General features: G+C 37.1%; 1 protein-coding gene across 2 annotated transcripts in view; it reads left to right on the top strand.

The window, feature by feature from the left end:
• Nucleotides 1-22,991, top strand: part of ADD3 (adducin 3) — a 126,081-nt gene that overhangs the window by 44,045 nt on the left and 59,045 nt on the right. The gene's annotated exons all lie outside the window — the stretch shown is intronic.

The raw sequence follows: 22,991 nt of genomic DNA, 5'->3' as shown, positions 1-22,991 counted from the left end.
TACTTCAGAGTTTTAATGGTCACTTTTTATTTTGTTTTTCATGAATTATTATGTATTTAAGCTTTTTGGCAAATTACATGCACTGGGCCAGTAATGATTAATCCTGGTTCAGTGGTCAAGAATGTTGATTTAAAAAACGTATTTCCAGGCTGTGGAATAGCCCAGGGAAGACATAGTAATTTTGTTTGCACTTCAGTTGTGTGCTGGAGACCTTGGTCTGCATGATTGTTGGGCCAGTTCAGTTTTTAGTCAATCTGCTTGCTCTTTACAGGTGGACATCACTTTCTGCTCTTGTAGTAACTGTAACTTTACTTGAGATTGTCTTAGCCTTTAAATCCAGATGAATTTTTTTTCCTGAAATAACTTGAAGCACTAAAAAAAATAAGATTAATATATTCATCAAGTTTTTTGATATTTTAAAATCATGCAATAGAAACTTTTCAAATCTGTGCATGTATATTTTTGAAAGAAGGAGGATTTATTTTCAACTGTATCTGAATTAATGTTTTCAGAGAAAGCTATAACATTATCATGTAAAGAAATTGATCCCCCACCCCCTGGTGGCGCAGTGGTTGAGAGCCCGCCTGCCGATGCAGGGGACACGGGTTCGTGCCCCGGTCCGGGAAGATCCCACATGCCATGGAGCGGCTGGGCCTGTGAGCCATGGCCGCTGAGCCTGCGCGTCCGGAGCCTGTGCTCCGCAACGGGAGAGGCCACAACAGTGAGAGGCCCGCCTACCACAAAAAAAAAAAAAAAAAAAGACAGTGGAATCCTGGGTCTTTACCCAAAGAAAATGAAAACACTAATTCCAAAATATATATACAGCCCTATGTTCATTGCAGCATTATTTACAATAGCCAATATGGAAGAAGCCTAAGTTCCCATCAATAGATGAATGGATAAAGATGATGTGATTGGTATATTGAGATATATATATATATATATATATACACACACACACACACATACACATACACACACACACACATATATATAATGTTATACATATTATATAATGTTTATATAATGGAATATTACTCAGCCATAAAAATGAATGAAATCTTGCCTTTGTAGCAACATGGATGGACCTAGAGGGTATTATGCTAAGTGAAATAAGTCAAACAGAGAAAGACAAATACCAATGATTTCACTTATATATGGACTCTAAAAAACAAAACAAATGAACAAAGATAAAACAGAAACAGAGTCATAAATACAGAGAACAGACAGAGGGGTGTTGGGGAATGGAATTTCATGGCAGGAGTGTTCTTGAAGTATAGTTATTGTAAAACTAAGTTAATTTTTAATTTTAAAATCCTCAGGGTAGCCCATGCTGTAAATCTCAGTCTGAGAGCAGGAGGTGAGATGAGATGTCCCAGCTCAAACAGTAAGGCAGAAAGAGAAGCGAGTTCCTCCTTCCTCCACCTTTTGTTCTATTCAGGCCTTCACAGGATTGGATGATGCCCATCCACATTGGGGAGGGCAGTCTACTAAATCCACCGATTAAAATACTAATCTCATCCAGAAACACCCTCACAGGCACACCCAGAAATAACAGTTAATCTGGACATCTGTGGCCAGTCAAGCTGACACATAAAATAAACTATCACAGGCACTAAGGCCCTTACAGTGACAGGGTTGCTGGAGAAGTTGGAGTTAAGACAGAGGAATTTCCTTACAGCTTAGAGAAACCGTTGTTCAACTGTAGTGCAGAAACAACAATATTGTAAGGAAGTATAGCATATTCTGTTGCTAATAAATAATCATGAGGCCTTAAAGAATCCATTCTGAGGTGGGCAGAATACCTGGCCTGGCACATGGGAATAACTGTGCAAACACAATAGGAAAGATAGAGCTTTTACTTTTGTTAGTGAGCAAATATAGCTTCCCAATAGGACAGTAAATACAATCCAGATGGCTAAGAGCATAAGATCATAGCAGGAGGGGGAAAACTAAACTCAACAATTTACCATTAGTCGTCTTTCTACATTTCCCATTTAGTTCAATCGTAATAAAAAGGATGCTTTTAGATTCACTTTAAGGTAGGTGAATTTAAATAATGCCAGGTTCTGTTTGGACTTAATGTGAATATTTCTTTTTTATGGCAAATAATATGGAATATGAAAGCTTTTCACTTTTCAGCGAGCACTCCTTAATATATTATCTTTTTGGTTATTACTATTAGAAACTGTCTATCTGGATTCTATAAGGTCACTGTTGGGTGTTTAGATGTATTTTATGTCAGCATTTCTAGTAATACTCTATTAGAATCAAGTGCTGTGCTCTAATACCAAGACTATTCTTTTTCTATAAATTTAAAGTAGCAAAGTTTATATCACAGAATGTACGTGAATTATTTTTTTAGCTTATTTTTTTAACTTAAAAACAGTAAATGGAACCTTCACTGATAATTAGTAGTCTAATCTTGCAGGAAAGTTAATAGAACCACTGATTCCTTTTCCTTGAGCATTAATGTTTTCACTGAGTAAAGAAATGAGTAAGATTCCCCTGGAATAGAAATTATAAGTGAAACTTTAATTCTAATGTATACAGTGGTGATGAGACTGTTAATAAGTCCAAATTTCATGGAAGGTTGTCAATATTTATCAGAGGTTAAATGTCCCTAACCCTTGACCCATCAATGACATTTCATCAATGACATTTCTAGGAATTTACCTTACATTTTACTTCCAAAACGTGTGCAAAGTTATATGTACAAGGATGTCTGTTACTGCAGAGTTGGTTATGATTAAAAAAAACAAAAACAAAAAACCTGAAAATGGGGGATGATGATGGCATAATCATTCACCGTAACTATTGAAGAATGGCATCATTCTGTTTATACTGATTTAGAATATAATATCCATTACATAATTATTAATTTAAAAACTAAGGTATAGAGCAGAATATACAATATAATATGAGGTTTTCTTTAAAAAAGTGTGAACAAGAATGTTTCTGTTTCTATATGCTGAGAAAAGGTATGAAAGGAAACCACAGAAACTGTGATTAAATTTATTTCTGGGGAATGGTATGTAAATATGAGTATGGTTTTTATAATAATACATTTTTAGAACTCAAGAATGTAGTATAAAATGTAAGAGCTGTAACTCTTAGTCACAGAATATTTTAGTACTATCAGATAATGCTAATATTATTTGTGTGTAATGCATGGAGCACTGGATTTAGAGTTAGAGGTCCTAGATTCATATTCTGGAACTACCACCCAACTTGTGACAAAACTTTGAAGAAAGCCGGTCTTTAGGAGCTAATTTTCTCATTCTTTAATGAAATCCAAGTAAAGTGCTTAGCATCTAGTGAGTTCCCAATAGTATTCATGGTTATAATGCTACTGAAATCTTCCTTGATTGACATGATGTCAAACTGGAAAAAATACCAGAAAGACAAGAAATAGGAGAAAGCTGTAGTGATAAAAACATCCAGGCAGATGTATTCACAGTATTTGATTGAACTGTTGAACTTCTTGCCCAAGTGTTCTGAATTATTTTGGCATTGTGTGGATGTAGAAAATAGTGGTAAATCAGTGTCTTTACATAGGCCACTCAGCTGCTTATCACTCTTACCCTTAATTTCAGAGATACTACATGTGGTACTTCCTGAACATTACTTTGCTTTAAAATACGTGTGTTTTGGGCTAAGTGCTGAGTACAGTGTTCCATATTTGGCAGAGTCAATCAAAAATCTGGTTTACCCCTAAGTGTCCATCAGTGGATGAATGGATAAACATAATATGGCATATTCTTACAATACAATATTATTCACCCTTTAAAAGGAAGAAAATTCTGACATGCTATAACATGGATGAACCTTAAGGACATTATGCTAAGTGAAATAAGCCAGTCAAAAAAAGGCCAATGCTCTATGACACCACTTACATGAGATTCTACAATTTTCACTTGAAGTGACAGAAAGTAGAATGGTGGTTACCAGGGGCTGGGGAGGGGAAATGAGAAGTTATTTCTTAATTGGGATAGAGTTTCAGTTTTATAAGACAAAAAGAGCTATGGAGATGGATGGTAGTGATGGTTGCATAGCATTATGAAGGTATTTAATACCAGTGAACTGTACACTTAAAAATGGCTAGGAGGGTGAATTATATGTTACGTGTACTTTATCACAATGAAACAAAACTGAAAAAATTTCACAATATAAATTATTGGGGTAATGGGATTATCTAAGGTTCAAGTCTTTATAAATATTTACAATGTTAATAACTTATTATTTTTACTTGATTTTTCATATTGTAAGTCTAAGGAAACCTTAATTTAAAAAACTGATATGGGGCTTCCCTGGTGGCTCAGTGGTTGAGAGTCCGCCTGCCGATGCAGGGTACATGGGTTCATGCCCCAGTCCGGGAAGATCCCACATGCCGCCGAGCAGCTGGGCCCGTGAGCCATGGCCGCTGAGCCTGCGCATCCGGAGCCTGTGCTCCGCAACGGGAGAGGCCACAACAGTGAGAGGCCCGCATAACGCAGCAAAAAAATTAAAAATTAAAAATTAAAAAAATTAAAAATAAATAAAAATAAAAAACTGATATGCTGAAAGTTTAAGTTTCTAAAGTATGCCTAAGAATAAAGAGGCAGGCATCAGAAGACTTGGATTCAAGTCCTAATCATGCTATTTATTAACTCTGTGTCCTTGATAGATTTTCATCTGTGTAATGGAGGTATAATTTTAGAGTTGTTCTGAGCATAAAATGAAACAATATATATGAAAGTGTATTGTAAACTAGAAGGCACTATACATAAAAGGGGCTATGTAATCTTTTTGCAATCTAGACTTTCTTTGCACAGTATGTTTTATCAGATGACGTTAAAGCTCATCATACCAATTTTCTTAATGGAATTAGACAGTAATGGTAAAATGGAACACTTATTGTAAATCCAAGCTAACCACTAAGAAATCTTTTGGCCTAGCTAAACATGCAGACTATTATAGTGCCTGTGGTAGCATACGAGCTTATGACCTGAAGGCTGTTGAATTGCAAACAGGTTTTTATACATCAACAAAGACATTAATCCAAAAATCACATCACAATCCCGTGTTCTTAATGAGATGACTAGCTGCATAACTGTCACCCTCCCTCTGTTCCAAGGCTTAGACCTGGAGGGAAAGCCTTAATCCTTGAGCTGACATAATTCAGAAGGGTTCTGATGAGCCTCAAATAATTAGTTCCATGAATAAATTGCATACCAGAGTGACTTCCATTTTGCATTTCCAAACTTTCTGTTCCTGGGTTGAATGGTATGTTTTCTAATCAGCTAGTTCCTTTAATGATCAATTTCAGGCACAAACAGTAATACTTATAAAAAGCAGGAAAGTACAGGTGAGACCTAGCAAGGTTTAAAAAAATTAGTCTTGGGGGCTTCCCTGGTGGCACAGTGGTTGAGAGTCCGCCTGCCGATGCGGAGGACACGGGTTCGTGCCCCGGTACGGGAGGATCCCGCATGCCGCGGAGCACCTGGGCCCGTGGGCCATGGCCACTGGGCCTGCGCTTCAGGAGCCTGTGCTCCGCAACAGGAGAGGCTGCAACAGTGAGAGGCCCGCATACCACAAAAAAAAAAAAAAAAAAAAAAATTAGTCTTGACCTTTTATATTGGGAATTAAAATTATTTTGAAGGTTACAGCCCAGCTGAAGTTGAGGATTTTTACCCCCTTCACAAACAATAGTAGATACAGTTTTTAGAAGTAGGAGAATACCTTTCCTTATGCTTTGGGAAGAAATAGAATTTTTTGCAAAATAATTCCAGGATTTGGTATAGAAAGTGAAAAATGCACTTTGTGGTTTAGGGTGTTAATTTGTTCTGACCAAGAGTTAACAGAGGCAGTGGGAAATGAACAAATCAGATTTTTCATCCAGTCAACACTGAATAGATTCACAAAAGCATTGAATTTAAAACGACTGGCATAAATTTAAAATCCAACCCTCCAACCCCTCCCAAGTGAAACTTGATGAAGTTACTTTATAGCTCACCTTCCTCAGAGGTACCCTCATCATGTATCTAGAACAAATGGAGAACTCTTTCTTTTTGATTGGTTTTCTTCAGCTTCCAAAAGGACTGTTTGGACAGTGGCGATACTAATGGGAAGATAGAATTATAATTAGATTATTTTGGTTCTTTCCAGACCCATGTCTTTATGAGAAAGTTGTTTGGATTCCTGTGGTCAGTGTTATAAGGAAACACTAGGTTATTAACAGTGGTTAATAGGTTATTTCCAATGATTTCCTCAAGAGTTTCTTTGGTTGCAAAATCCTTTGATGCCTTTGTTGATAAGAGGTAGACTTATAAGGGATGAGGGTAGACACTCAGTGACACAGACTCTTAAGAGATCTGTGATACTTGCATATTCTTCCCTTATACCCCTAGCTCTCCCCTTCACTACCCCATCCCACCCAACACTTTTCTAATTGGTCATTATGTGACAACTAACTTTTCTCTGTGTATTACATTGTTGTTATGTATCCAAAAATAATTGCCAGTAATTTTCCCTAATAGCTTGTTCTGGAAACTTCTCCTTCCTTTGAAAAGATGTGGGAAAGCATTTTTACTTAAACAAGAGGTGTCTTTGTTTTTTGCCGCTAGATCTCTTTATCTCTCTACTCACCGGTGAAAGAAAGATGTCTTCAACTTGGAAAGTATTCTTTGTAACGTGGGTTGAACTTTGTACATAAACATGTCAAAAGAGATTAAATGTTTGCTTGGTTAACAGGCAATATACAATAACGAATGTTTCTACCATCTTAGAAATGGTGATTTTTGTGGTGTCTGTGTATGATGTTACTTTTCCAATAGTTATTTTTAAATCATGGACTATTACCAAGTACATTCTTGGGGCATACTAATGGGACATGCTTAAAGCATTTAGAATATTTACTTCGAAGAGAAAAGGTGTATACTAAAAACTGAGTATGGTGGATATTACAACACATGGTATAAATATTGAGAAATGCTTGTGACTCACACGTGAAATGAAAACAACCAGGAAGGGATCAGTGACATGCCTGAAGGATTTGGCTGTAAAGTCTGATGGATATAGTGAATTGGAGGAGCACAAGGGTTTGTAAACTAGGTAATGACAGACTTTCTAGATGCAACTTTTAAGATATCATCAAGTATATTCTCTAGAAAGATCTGTGTAGGTCTAGCATGGGAACTCTTTAGAATTTTATAAATCAGCTTTTATGAGATATTTAAGTGCAGGGAATGACCTTTCATGGTGAAAAATTTAGTTCTATTTTGCTCTTACTAGTTAATTTAAATTGCTTTTTAAATAAACTTATATAGAAATATGAAAATTAAAGGGACTATATTTTGCTTTATAAAGGACTTTAATTTTGTCTTTTGGCTTCTGTTCCCTTTAATTCCACAACATTATTAAAAATACCTACCTTTGGGTTTGGGTATTTCCTAATGATTTTACCTGTATTCTTCCCATTGAGAACCAAAACATCTTGATTTTGGATTATTTTGTTTTTTCAGACATATACTTGAGTTAATGGTGCCTAACCCCTTCTTGCTAATTTGAACCTCAGTGTGACTTTTTGATCCTAAGATTTAAGAAAATGATCCAATAAGCAGAATTTTTTAAACAATTAAATTCTTATGCTATGATTATCATATTACAGAAGCACCCCTATATGCTTCATGTGTGTCAGCATATTCCAAGATGACTCTTTTGTCCCCATTTATCCCAGATGTCCTAGCAGAAGGCAGAAATGGCAAGCTTGGTAGCCCCCCCTGCAGGAATTATATTTTGACTAGGGTGAGGGGTGGGGGAGTTGCTGATGTGGATAGCAAGTAGATCTCACCTCCCCACTAAGAAAATTGTCCTGTACGCCCAATGAATCTTCTTACTTTGGGTTGGTAGGATTGGGAGAAGAACATAGAGGAATCTATTTCTAGGGATTCTTTATTTTTATCTTCATTTCTTCAGTGAGGACCAATGTGCTAGTTCACTGGTACTCAAATATACTATTCTTTGAAGTCATCTAGGAAGCTTAAAAAAATACTAATGTTTGGGTCTCACCCCCAAGATTCTGATTTAAATGGAATGGGATGCAGCCTGGGATTTTTAAAAACTCCTCATATGATTCTGTTTTGCAGTAAAGTTTTAAAATCACTGCTACTATTCAGTACAACAAAACTAGACAAAGCAATTTTTAAAATATATCCTTCACAGTTGTGAGTAGTTTAAGTTCAGAGAGGGCAGGAAGCTTGTACTCCACTGTGCCTCAAACATGTAAACTGGTAACTAGTGCAGGGTAGGCACTCAGAGAATACTTTTTGCTGAATGAAAGAATATGCTTAAGAATTAGTGTAATTTATTTAAAGAACAAACCATTCAAGCATCAATTCTTTGAAATAATCTGAACTATAAGAACTTGTGATAAGTTAGTGATGAAACATGGATCCTTTGTGTGTGTGAGTGTGAAAGAAAAACTGAAACTAGACATTTATTTTTTTTAATATATATAAAAATCGCTGCATGAATATAAAGTGCAAATATGTTCTTATCATTCCCCTTAAGCCTATTTGCACTTGAGATAACCCGCTGGGGCAAAATGATTATCCCACTAAGGCTAACTCCTACCATGTGAAACATTTCCTTGGTTTAGTTGTTTTCTCCTTTATCTCTTTTTTTTTTTTTTTTTTTTTTCTTTTTGCGGTATGCGGGCCTCTCACTGTTGTGGCCTCTCCCGTTGCGGAGCACAGGCTCCGGATGCGCAGGCCCAGCGGCCATGGCTCACGGGCCCAGCCGCTCCGCGGCATATGGGATCCTCCCAGATCGGGGCACGAACCCGTATCCCCTGCATCGGCAGGCGGACTCTCAACCACTGCGCCACCAGGGAGGCCCTCCTTTATCTCTTGAAAAAGATTTTTTTCTGCTTGCTGTATTCATGTATTTTGCTTCTCGTGTGTGTGTGAGTGTGTGTGTGTGTGTGTGCGCATGTGTGTGTTTTAATAAAGGCTGTGCTCTGTCTCCTTTCTTCAGGAAACACCTTTTTTTCTGTGTGTCAGTTTTTGTCATTTCCACTTTAATGTGAACTAAGAAGTCATCCTTTTCCTGTGAAAAGGAAATTTCCCAGCTGTTTATAAATTGTGGAGCCTGTGGTGGCAGAGGGCAAAATCTCAGAAAGAGTTCCTTCTCTCCATTCCACATGTTTTTTTTTATTGCTTTTTCCATACAGCTGATCTTTTCATTTCTAATGTGTACCATCTAATTGACAAGATGGTGACTTCCTGTTTGAGAGTGAGCTCTGTTTTTGTGTGTCAGACCCATGGTGGTAACACTTTGTAAGGATTGTGGCAACACTGGTGTGCTCTCTTATTGATTTAAAAGGTAAGCTGGAAAATCAAGCAATTAAAAGGGGTATTCTTTTGAAAGTAATTCTATAGTGTTTTCTTGGTTAAAATGCTCACCGCTTCCTCCCTTCTCTAAGCACACCCATTTGAGCATATCCCTATTTCCTTAGTTTTGAGCCTCTCTTATTTATATACGCAGAATTACCATTTGGAATATGATCTCCTGTTGATTCACCTGAGCACCTCTAATCAGCATCCAAGTATCCAGCTAACTGACTTTTTCAGTATCAAACCCATTCTAAAGTGCAGCTATGTATAAAATAGATATCTAATGAGAACATACTGTATAGCACAGGGAACTCTACTTAATGCGCTGTGGTGACCTGAATGGGAAGGAAGTCCAAAAGGGAGGGGATATATGTATATGTATGGCTAATTTATTTTGCTGTACAGTAGAAACTAACACAACATTGTAAAGCAACTATACTCCAATAAAAATTAATTTAAAAAAAATAAAGTGGAGCTATAGGAAGGATCTGCTGTACTACTGCTAAATTATCATTGGTCCCAGATATACCGTTGCTTTTGCTCATGCTGCTGCTAGTGCCTAGAACACTCTCTCACTGCTTCTTTGCTTGGCTAACTCTTATCCTTTAAAATTATAATTTATAAATCGAATATATATAATTTATAAGTCTCATAAAAATTTTATATATTATCATCACATGTTAGCTCCACTATGAAATGCTCCCTTTCCACCTCTGTTGCCCTGGACCTGGGTTAGGTGTCTTGTTTGTGAGCTTACATAGTGTCCTGCAAAGGATATGAAAGGAAATTCTATTTTTTTTAGTTATATTTTGATGCCATGGAAACAGCTTTCAGAACTGGAAACTAAAGATCATTCATACAAATATGAATTTCTGAAGAGCCAAGGCTGGTTTGGTCATTCTTACTACAACCTCTTTCCTCAGAAGAGTACAACCAACATAGGTTTTCTATCTGGGGACATCATGGTTAAAGGTTATTCTTGTGGACTCTCAAAAATACTTGTCATCCATAGACTACTGACACTTCATCAAGGCTATTTGAATGGGTGTGTTCAACACAGGCCTGGTCAAAGGGTGAGTGTGTGCTGAATATGTGAAGGGAAGGGAATAGAATTGGGGCTTGGGAACATTTATACTTTTTAGATTGCTACTTCCTGTTCAGCTAAGGAGAGTCCTATAACTTTGCTGTTAGCTAAGGAGATAGTCCCGTAAGCTTGACAGATCACAGCTGTATCCTGTACTTTGTGTGAAAATACATTTGCTTTTCCTCCTGTTCATTTTTCTAATTTCCTAATATATTAAAGTTTATTCCAGTGTTGCATGGAGCAAGGGGTTGGATATATGCCCAGATTAGAATGTGAACATTAGTAAAATACTGGGTTAGAGGCAGAGAGTGAATTAAATATGGAATATGTGTGCTGCAAAGACTGAATGACAAGGAGAAACCCCTTCTGAATAAATTTTTTAAAGAAGATCCCAAGAACATTTAGAAGTTTTCATGCTATAATTGAAGCAGTTCTATTTCTTTTATAAACCAGACAATTCCTTTACAAAGAACTAAATACTTGCTCTGTATTGTAACTATTCTACCACTTTATTCTCTCTTAAAGCTTCAGAACAACCTCAGGATATTACACCTTTCATCTTACCATCCTAAAAATCTTTGATTGCCACTGGAACAATACTAATTACCCAGAGCTCCTTCCTTCTTTGGGATTTATATTCTAATGTCTGTTACACTGATAAGTTGCTCTCAACAGTGCAAATTCATTTTTTGACATTAAACAGATAGCTTGGAAATGTTTTTCAGTATCTCATCTCAGTTGGGATGGAATGGTTCATTGATGATTCAGCAGAATGACAATCAACAAGTTCCATTGGAAAGAGGATTCCAATGTGAACAGTCTTTCCTTAATGGCAACTTTAACTTTTATGATAAGAGTGGAAAGAGCACTGGTCTGAAGTCAGGAGGTGAGTACTCTGTGTGACCTTAGGTAGCAGCCTCAAGGACCTGAATTCTCACAGGTGAAAAGAGAGAATTGGACTAGATGACCTTAAAGGTCCCTTCAGCTGTATTTTACATTTTTGGAGCATGAGTTCTCCGCTAGCACAAAATGCAGCTGTCTCTCTCATTATGTTAATGGCTATTTCTCCAAACACCCACTATATCATATGAAAGATGAAGAGAAGGTAAGCCAGTTGAGCTTTTTGATTTAGAAGGAAGAAGCCACAGTGTTCCAGATGGTTACGCCCATCTAGCAGAGCCACAAACTCCAGCCAAAGTAGACACAGGTAAGGCTGATGGCCTCCTGACAGTGTAGGTAGTGGACTGGTGGTAGGGGCTAATGGATTGACTTATTCAGTGACACTCACTTTTATTGGAGTAGGACATTGCAGAAAAGGATTGTCTTCTCTTTCTCTTACTGCTAGTTGGCCTTGGGGAAGTCTAAGTGAAAGAATTGACTGGAGTTAAACCTTCCTTTGGGAACACAGAATGAGAGCATCTTCAAGAAGTATTTTTATAAGGAGTGAAGCAAATTGGTGCTATACTTCACACAGAGTAAACTTACTGTAGTGCACATAGTTGCTGTAATACACAGATGAAATCCAGGTGCTTGTAGAGAAATAAGGAATATCCATTTGTATGGAGATCTACCATAGCAAATAGACTGGATTAATGAAGGATTAGCTGTTTGCTTTTTTAAAATATATATATTTATTTATTTTATTGAGGTATAATTGACATACAACAGTATGTTTTAGGTGTACAGCATAATGATTCAATATTTGTATATGCTTTTTTTGCTATAGAGAGGAGGCTTTTCTCTCTTTTAAATTGTTTTAGTTTTTTCAGGTATAAGTTAAACATAACATAGAAAAATGCACAAATCATAAGGTACTACAGCTTGGTGAATATACATAGAGTGAACACTGTGTAACCTCACCTAGATCAAGAAACGGAACACCAGGAACACCCTGATATGCCTTCTCAGGCGTTTCCTCCTCCCTGCAAGGTAGCTATAATCCTGACGTACCATAGCTTAGCGTTGCTTGCTTCTGAGTTTTGTATAAATGGAATCACCCACTGTCTACTCTTTTGTATCTGGCTTCTTTTGCTCAACATTTTTTTCCCCATGTTGCTGCATGTAACAATAGTTCATTCTCATTGTGTGTATTTCATTACATGAACATACAATAATCTACCCATTTTGTTGATGGCCATTCAGATTGCTTCCAGTTTTTAGCTATTAAAAACAATTCTGCCATGAACATTGTTTTGTTGTTTTTGGTGTTCATATGTACGTTTTTCTGTTGAATCTGTTCCTGGGAGAGGAGTGGCTGGATTACAGGGCAGGTGTGTGTCCAGTTTTTGTAGATAATGCCAGACAATTTTCTAAAATATCTGTACTAATTGCACAAGGACTTGTAGTGTTCAGGAGTCCCAGATGCTCCACATCCTTGCCAATACTTGATATTAACAGCCTATTGTGTTTGTTTTCATTTTTACCTTATTGGTAGATAGCAGTATCTCATTATGATTCTAATTTGTATTTCTCTGATGACTAATGATGTTGGCACTTCTTTATGTATTTATTGGTCATTTAGATACTCTCTTTTTTGAAGTGCCTGTTCAGATCTTTTACTAATAGGCAGAATTAGGGTGTCATGTTTTATTAGTACTGATTTTAGTGGTTTTGAAAATGTTCTAGACAAGGGTAATAGCCCTCTCTCCCCTTCTGACCAATATAAGGATCTTAAAACAGTTTACCTCTTATTCTCCATTCCAATCTTATGTGATGGGGTTTTAGTTCTTTCTTGTTTTTAACCCCCTACATTTGTTGGGATTGTTTTATATAACATTTTTGAAATTACTCACTTGTTTACCAATTTCTTCCCTCACTCCTTCTTCCATCTCAGCTCTTCCTTCCAGTTTTAATTTCTTTCTGAAATTAATCCTTTGAAAGTTCCTTTAATGAGCTTATCGAACACTTTAGTGAGACAGTGTTTTATTTTACTTAGTGATAGTTTTGTTCAATATGCAGTTCTAGACTGACAGTTATCTTCTCTCAGCTCTTTGTAAATATTATTTCTGTCTCCCGACATATATTTATTTTTTCTTTTGACGTCTACTGCAAATCTAATTGTCAGTCCTTCAGATGATTTGTCTCTGGACAGCTGTGGAAAACTTCTAGGCATGATCTCCTCGAGCATGACCTCTGTCCTATTTCCTCTTCAGGAATTCCAGTACGTTGGACTTCTTTATTTTCTATGTCTCTTAGCCTCTCTTTTATATATTCCGTCTCTCTGTGCTTCAGTCTGGCTGGTTTTTTCAAATCTGTATTCCAGCTTATTCTCTTTCCACTTGGGTCTAGTCTACTGTTTATTCCATTCATTATGTTTTTTTCAATTATTCAGTAGTTTTTCAAATCTACTGGTCTTTATAACATTTTGTTTCTTTCTCATGCTTCTAATTCTATCTGTAAGGATTTTGAACATGGTAAAAATACTCATTTTACAGTCTATGTCTCAGTATTCTATTGTGTGCAGTTCTGGGCATGGGGGAGGTGTCAAATTCTATTCTGTTGTTTCTGCTGACTTTTGTTTAATGTGGTTTGTTTACACATGTGCTTTGTAATTCTGAATTTTGAACTTGGCAGTATTTTATCTGTGGGTATCCTTAGGTGGCCCACTTTTGAGAGCACCTTTCTCCAAATATATGTTTCCTTTTCGCCAGGTGTCTGGTGGGGGTGTAAGACCACTTCAGATTATTCTCTTGGCGTGGGGTTTTGTGGACCATGATGGTGTGTAAATTCAAATCCCGAGTTCTTAGGAGGATAGACCTGTTGTTACAGATTCTCAGGAGAGGTTTTTCTTTTCCCACTCAGTGCTCTGGAGAAGACAGATAAGGCTTTTTGGTTGTTGTGTGTGTGTGTGTGTTTTAAATTCCCTCTGTTTGTGGACAGATTTTTTTTTTTTTTTTTTGGTCTACCTTTTAACTGAGGGTATTACCCTTCAGGATTCTGACTTTTGAGGGGAGGGTGGTGGCAGGGTGGTCTAATAACAACTCCCTACTTTCTGGAAAGAACTCTCTTTCTGTCTACCCCTGTAAGTTGTGACTTGAAGAAAACCTGATTTCTAATTTAGCAGTTTTTTCTTCATAACACCATTTTCAGAAGACTAGGCAACTTCTCCTTTTTCCTTTTGATCCAATTAACCCTGGTAAATTGATTGACTATGATTAGGAATTCTTTCATAAGTTTTAAGCTGTTTATATTGCTTTGTGATGTAATTAAATGTCTAGTTTTTTTGAAATTACTGAAATAAAAGAGTATTTCCATGAGTATTTCTTAATAGTGGTATGATCTATGTAATGACTTTATATTGAGAGAGGTTTGCTCCTTTGAGCCCTATCTACAAATTTTTGTTGTTAAACCAACGAGTCAGAATGCTAAAGCTGCAGCTGGTTGCTCTGTTCTGACTGTACTAAAAACACTGGTCTAGGTGCACTGATGGCTTAACTGGTTTATCAGGTACATCTTTTGTGTCATGACAAAGGCAAACACTTGACTATACCGTATCCCTTTTCCAATTCCTGTAGGAAGGTATTCATTAATGCCTAGACGAATGAAGAGATGTGATTAATGTAGTAAATCATCTGCAAAAAGCTTGAACTATCTCTTATGGGGGGGTTGTTTTCAGCTTTCATTTCTGAGAGTGTAGCAAATGTAATAAATAGCTGTTAAACTTTAAATTGAAGAAAGTAATTTGCTTCTGGTAGAAGGCCTATCCAAAATCCGTTCTGTAATTTCTAGCCACATGATTGAAAAATACAGTAGTAAATGTGTATTATCTTATTGCTTCCCACTTCCAGGTTTGTTTTTTTTTTTTTAACTTAACAGCAACTCCAAAGGTACTGCTTGGACCTTCTTTTTCCCCTCCCTCTCCCCTTTTTATTTAAAACATCATGTCATTTATTATATTGGACCAGCAGGAATCAGTTTAAAGGACTCGAGAGCTGTTTTAGATTAATGGCTTGGCAACTTGGAAATAGCCCACTGGAGTCACAGTCCTGCTTATCTTGGAGTAAGTTCTTAGAACTCAGCCATTGAGAACTGTTTCTATAAGCTGCCAAATCAAAAGTTGGATCGAAGAAAAACTACACTGATCCACATCCCCCCCAAATTCTCGTCAGTATACTTTGCTGGCATCTTGTTGTTTGAAGGATGGTGGTAGTCCACAGGATAAAAAGCTTTATCATGACAATCAATAAATGATGTGGCCCTGGATTTACATGGACTTTATAGTGTTTTTCCTCAAAGGTCTCAATTTTTCATTTTCATATATAAGGTATTTACTTCTCTTTTTCGTTTAATAGTTTTAAAAATGATAGCCGTTTATTATATCCTAATTTTTTCTATATTAGAAAAACACCCCTTTTTCCCTCTCCCGTTTGTAGGATTGCTCAACCTTTCAGTTAAACAAAACCAAAATTGTTCACTTGCTCAGTGTTCCACCCCCTTGAAATAAGCCGCATAGCTCCGTGTGGGTGTGCCGGCCTCAGACTGCTGCTCAGATAGTTACATGATCCTCCTTATCTCTTGGCTCCCTAGTTGTCTCTTCATCTACTGTCTTAGCTCCTCCTTTTTCCTCTTCCACCCAGTTTTTATATTGCTCTAGTCACCTCCCTTCTCAAAGGCTCAAGAGCAGTTCTCATAAGGTTTTTTCTTCCCCTTTTCTCTAAATATTTTGAGGAAGTTACTTACACACTGTCCAAATATACATGTTTCATTGAGAAATTCCTACACTAGGATTAAACCTCTCAGTTCAAACATTTTGCAGGAGGTCTTTTTTTTCTTTTTTGTCAGAGCTTAGGTATTATATGTGTGAATTCATGAATATAAAGTACAGATAGTGCTTGCTTTATGTAAAATATGTGCTCTAAAAAATTGGCTGTATCCTAATATAATATATTAGATGCAGGGGAGATTACTATTTAAAAGAACCTGGCAAAGGAATCTTTAGAATAAAGAAGTCACATAATATAAGTAATCCTACTTTAATTTTTCTGTTTTAGATTTTTTTCACTCGGGTGGTCATATAGTGTGCGTTGTAAATGATCTTCATAATACTCTCCATAAAAATGGGAGATTTGTTACTTATGTGTACTTTGATGTGGAAACATATCTTAAATTTTAACTTTACAGCATTTTCACATCAATAGTAACTTGATCAAAATGGGTGGTCTATTCTCAGCAATTTAACATGGCATTCTTTTCACCTTTCATCAGATTAGCCAAATTTTCCAATCCACGAAAGTAATCTTTCTCGTATGTATCAACATCTTTCTGGGCCAGTGAACTTGAGCATTTAGGTGCCTTACAAACACAATGCTTGTGATCAGTTATGTTTTTCTTTTTTTTCCTAGCCCCTCCCATTGAATCAACCATGATTTATGCTTGATACCATTAAGGCTTTGAGCTCATAGGGTGTGGTATATCTGTGCCAGGTTGACCAAGTCTTTGTTTACTGACCTTTGTGTTAACCTAGGACATTCTTAAGCCTCCTTTCATGATGATACTTGGCAGATTGCAGTTGGACTGGCTTCAAGATAATTGGTCTTAATTATTTCTAAGTCATTGGTTAGTGTAGTGTAAGAACAAGCATTGTTCCAAGAAAGGATATAAATGGCTTTTGAGTTTCTTTTCTTAGCATGCAAATCAAAAGATTAGAGTGAAAGCAAAAGCACGTGGTACAAAACTGTATGGTTTGCTAATAGATTGTAGGGTTTCTCTAGCTTAAATTATACGAACCACTGTTAAGCTGTTAACTAGTGACAATTTTGATTTCCTTTTTGTATTAATGGATCTGTAATACTTTTATTTAAAGTTAAAACCATGTGTTAAAGGACAGGTTTATTAAGTATGCTGCTTTGCATACCTGTCTGCCCCCCACCCCTCATACCTACTCATCCTTTTAAGACCAGACTCCAGTGTAACTTCTCAGGAATCTTTCATATTGGCTCCTTTCTGAGTTTGTAATACATCTATGATAATACAGTGTCCTATATACAGTTTTAAGAAACTGTCTCTCCCTTCTTCCTCCCGAACCCACTAAGTTGCTAGTATTTTAGAATAAGGGCTCATGTCTCATTCATGTCTTGCATTCTCCCAACTGTACCACCTCCTCAGTTGTAGCACATGATAGGTGTTGAATGAGTTATTGTTCAAAGAATAAATGAATTTAAGCAGAAAAGTAGAGAAATTAGTTGATGAATTGACTAACCAACTTAGAATTTAAAGATAATTTTTTAAAATCTAAAATCAGAGTGGATTAAAATCAGTATAGTATAGATTTGGCACAGAACAAGTTGATATTCTCCAACTTTAGTAATATTTGGGGGCAGGAAGTATGATGCAGTAAACTGAAGTGTCTCCAGAGGCAAAGAAGAGATGTGTTTATAGGCTACTTTTGTTTTTGTGTTTGTTTGTATTTTAATTAAACCTCCTATCATGCTGTCAGTTTGCCTGAGGAAATAGAAAGTGGGCAAATCTACCAACCATCCATGGATACTTTCACTGAGGCATTGAGGAATGGGAGTGAAGATGGGGAGAAAATTCCTAAACCTGTCTCTTGCCCTGTCTTGGAAAGAGCTTATGATAGGATTTGGTGACTCAAAGCTGTTTTAGTTTTAGAGGATGGTATGTGGTTCTTGTCATGGATGGGCAGCACGTGCTCTAGAGCAGCAGTCCCCAACCTTTTTGGCCCCAGGGGCCGGTTTCCTGGAAGACAGTTTTTCCACGGACCGTGGGGTTGGGGGAGGGGGATGATTCAGGCAGTAATGCCAGAGATGGGGAGCAGCAGATGAAGCTTTGCTCACTCGCCCACCGCTCACCCGCTGCTGTGAGGCCTGGTTCCTAACAGGCCACAGACGCTAGACCCCTGCTCCAGAGCTTGATCTTGGAGAAGTAGGATTGTTGTCCTGTAAATCCTGTGATTTGTCAGCTTGGCCTCCTACCTATCTTATTAGCAGTCTTTGAAGCTAAGTACTTGAATCTGGAAGGAAGAGAATACTTAAATGCCCCAAGATTAAAAAAAAATTTGGTATGTCTTTTTTTACTGGGTAAGTCATTTGAAATATGACACATATTTTTCCAACTAAAGAGTTTTTTCCTCATATTTAGAAAAAGCAACAATTAAAAAATGGCTGCATAGTCCCATATCCTTAGATGGTGCAGATCAAAACAAAAGTAATACTTTTAACAAGAAATTGCATGTGTCATGAATATTTCATATGTTGCATGGCCATATTACATTTTATTTTTGCTTGTTTTCTGTTCTGTTTTTGGACTTCTTCTCAAAGCAAAAATTATTTGTGAATGCAGGTTTTCTAATAGCACGTAAATATTTATCCTTCACTTTTTTCTGTGGGTTTTTTTTTCTTTTCGTATAGTCTTTGCCATCTTTTAAGAGGTGTTTAATGAAATGCATTGTTTTTGGAAGTATTATGCCATAGTTGAGTCAAAGTCACATTTTTTTCCACTTGGAGTTTGGCAACCTTCAGATACAATCTAAGCTCACTAGTTCGGTTGATTTTTGTTTTAAATTGGGATCATGCCTAATCTTTAGACCCAATGTTTTACTGAATTCAGCCTCACTCCATTAGACTTAACTCGCCAATCATTGTATGTTATGTTGAGTACATTTCTTTTTAATCCAGAAAAAAAGACCTGTTTTGAACATTAACGAAGTCTCAGTTATCCCCAACCTTTTCTATAATATGACTTTTTTTTATAATTGCTTCCTCTTTAAATCCTGTATTACCTCTTTTGACAGATAACCATCTATCAAATATTAAATAGGCAAAGGACATTATTCATTTACCATCCATAATGTTTTTTGAACTTGCCCTGTGCTAGGTCCTGAGGGACCCTGCCTTGCAGGTTCTCACAGCACATGTGAGAACTATATCCGTGAACAGCCAGTTGTGAGCCAGTGTAATGAGTGCTATGTTGGAGGTAAGCCAGAGAGGGCTGTGGGACTTGAGGCTTTAAACTTCAAGGTGGAGGCTTCTAGGAAGCTTTCCTTCATAAATCCATCTTTGCAAGGGAGGCAAAACCAGGGTATTCCTAAAGGAGAAACTACAGAATGTAGCCAGAGATGCCTGCAGACAAGAGATCATTTCATCAACTTGGTGAGGTTTTCATTATCCTCTGAAGCATGAACACCATGGTCAGCATTTTTATCAAGGAGTTATCCATGTTGTATTATCACTTCTGAGAACAATTAGTTTTGGGGAAAAAAAACATGCCGAGAGTAAGAGCTACTCTTTCGCACTCCTATGTGTTCTAGGGCCATCTCTGGCTTATGTTTCATAACTCTGGGCTGCAAACTGTTCTGTGAAGATGATTCCTACGTAGAAGTCACACATCTCTTATCACCTCAGCTTTGGTTTGCTTTTTGTCTAGGCCTTTTTTTCTGGCATTGACTTTTGCTCCCTCTGTTGAGTCTCTTGTACTATTTGGTTGCCCCTCAACTGTTTGGGTCTTCTTTAATGCAGAGCCTCCCCACGCGGTGTGTGAAATAGGCCTAGTATGCAAATGACTTGTAATGAAACATCACTACTCTGCTTTTTATCTCCATTGCCACTAGTTGTGTGACCTTATTTGGTTAACTTCCTTGAGTCTCAGTATTCTCATCTATAAAAGGAGCGTAATAGTACTGCCTGATAGGGTTGTCGTGGGTGGTGCATGGGATAAGTATATAAAGCACACAGCACACTGAATTATTCCAGTGGCATTTCAGCTGCTTAGTGGCAGTCACTTCTTTGAGAACACAAAAATTTACACACAGTTGGCTTTTAATCTTTTCTAAATTTCATGCCTTTTAATATGCCCTGTGATCATCTCCCTGCCCCCCCCCATTTTTCTGGCCACTTTGCTTTCCTTTTTTGGTGAGTGTTCAGACTTAGTTATTTTGCTACTTTGACCATAACCGAATACCGATTTACCCAGGCATATCCATTCAGCAGATACTTATGGATGGTTTCAATGTGCTAAGCTCTGTGCTAGGCTTTGGGATACAGAGGCGCTCCCGTTCAAGTAGGGGAAACAACATGGAAGCAGCCAGCTGGGATGAGGAGTTCTGTAATGCTATTATTTAAAGCATTATGGAAACACAGATGAAGGAGCTTTAAATTTGTTCTGAGTAGATCAGGAAAGTACGTTAGATTTTAACTGGACCTTCTCATTTGGTGGCTAAAAAGATCAGTCCAGGCAAAGGGAGCTGTTTATACAAAGACAGGTAAGGATATAAGGTACATATGGTCACTGTGAAGTCAAAAGTCTCCAGTTCTGTCATAAAGGCAAACAGAAAAGGAGTAGCCTTTGTGTTTTTTTTAGATGTGAAAAACAGCTTGCCTCAGTGCTGTTATTTTCTTTGCATATATATGCAAAATGAGAGCAAATGTAGGGGTAGCACAAGGACTTAGAAGCAATATGTGAAAGTGCATATTCTTGAACTGTGCTTCGTACTGTTAATTTTCCCTCCACTTCCTGTGTTTCCTTCCTTTGATCACTTACAATATGCTGGGTACTTTACAAATGTTATCTCTTTTAATCCATAAAACTTTACGAATTAAGATTTTCCTTGTTTTGCAGTTGAGAAAACTGAGACTCAATGGAGTTTAAAAAAAACAAAACCAAAAAACTTGTTTAAGATGTATAGCCTGTAAGTGGTTGAGCTCTCCCTCTGAACCAGCATTATCTCCAAAGTTTGTTCTCTTCACCCTAAAATGAAGTGTAGAGCTGCTGCCTAAGAGCCTTAGACTAGGCCCACCCAATAAATCGCTGAGTAGTTGGATGAGTGGTACAGGCAGCCAAAGCTTTCTAAGTTTTGTTTCCTTCACCTAAGAAATTGAGCAATTGGAGCAGGTGAGTCTACACTTCCTTCTAACTTGATGATTTCTTCTTTGGCTCCTTCCATCTGTTTGGTTCATATCTGATCATTTTGTTCAGCCAAGTATAAGTTACGTGATGTAGCGGAGAATGTTGTGAAGGCATGACTACTTGGAGTTGTTTAAAATCACTTTTAAAATCAAAATAGTGATTGCCTCTGGGAATGTGGGGGAAGGGGGTTGCCTGGGAAGAGGCACGAGAGAACTTTTCTGGGGGGAAGGTAACGTTCTATATCTGGACAGGAGTTGGGGTTATACAAGTGTACACTTACATTTCTGTATTTCATTGTATGTATGTTTTACATAAAAGAAAAAAGTGATAAGCAAATACTGAACTCTAGGTAATGATATGTATGCTGAAGTATTTGGGGGAAGTATACTAATGCTTGTAATTTACTTTAAATGCCTGAAAGGTGAGATAGATTAATGGATGGAAAGAGGAATGGGTAGTTGAAGAGATATGTGACAAAATAAGTATAGTACAGTGTTAATGATAGAATCTAGCTAGTGCATACATGGTGCTTACTGTAAAATTCTTTCAAATTTGCTGTATATGTAAAATTTTTAAGAATAAAATAGTAAATCCATATATATTAGTATTAAATATTATCATAATAAATTGTTGAGGGAAAAAAATCACTTTAAATATGAGCTGACAATTTCGTATCTCCAGCCTCCTCTCCTGAATGGTCTTTGTTAAGGCTACCCAAGGCTCTAGTTAGACTATCATGAGTTTAAGTGACCTGGTTTCAACAGCTCAGAGACCTTTTCTTTCCTCAGCCAACCTTGTAGGTGGGGAAGTTCCTTCCCTTAGACATTTCAAACTAGTCTGTGTCCCACAGAGCTGAAGTTTGCCAAGCAAAGCTCGTCTCTGTGGCTTTTGAGTCACTAATAGTTATACCATATTTCTATAAGTTAGTGTCACCAGAAGCCAAAGGTTAAACTTTTCTTCTCCTCCCCTTTCCTACCCCAGATATATCCTTGATCAGATGGTGTTTGTTAAGGAAAAAACCTTTTTTTGGTTTTGTGCTTTGTTTTCAGTCTACCACTTGTTTGAGATGCCTTCTATTTCTTTAACAAATCACACTTCGTGCTTTCACAGCACTTTAGTTGGAGACAGCTTCTCATTGTGCTGGTTTGAGTTCTGGCACTTGAGAGCATCTTCATTCTGAAGATTACAGAATGTCTCTCTCATACTTGGAGCAGAGAGCTTTTCTTCTTTTCACTGGTTAAGCCCTATCCCCTAGTGGTGCCCAAATTGAGTGTGCCATCCAAGTTGTGCTTGAAAATATACTGGCATTAGGAGTACATGAATTCTTGTGCAGCAAAAGGGGAGAGAGGAGGTGCTTAGAACAATGAATTCAGTCCTGGGATACCTAGTTTCATATTTTAAAAAAACAGTAAAATAGCTTAAATATGTTTTGAATTATTTTCTTAAAATGTCATCTTTTTCTTTTCTCTAACTTTCATGACAATAATTAACCACAAGTCATTTTACATACTGAAAACACAAGTTATTTGACTCACTGTATATTTGAAAATACAGTGTAACAAAATGACATTTTACAAGACTTAAGTGAAACAGACATTTTGAGATAAAATTGGACTTGGAGTGCAGGGAGAGAAGGGGATAGACTACTTCTTGAGTTGCACATGAGTCTCTGG

The sequence above is a fragment of the Mesoplodon densirostris genome, chromosome 1, assembly GCF_025265405.1.
Source record: "Mesoplodon densirostris isolate mMesDen1 chromosome 1, mMesDen1 primary haplotype, whole genome shotgun sequence".
NCBI lineage: Eukaryota > Metazoa > Chordata > Mammalia > Artiodactyla > Ziphiidae > Mesoplodon > Mesoplodon densirostris.
Note: the sequence above shows the minus strand (reverse complement) of the source record. Positions and strands in the feature narration are given on the sequence as shown.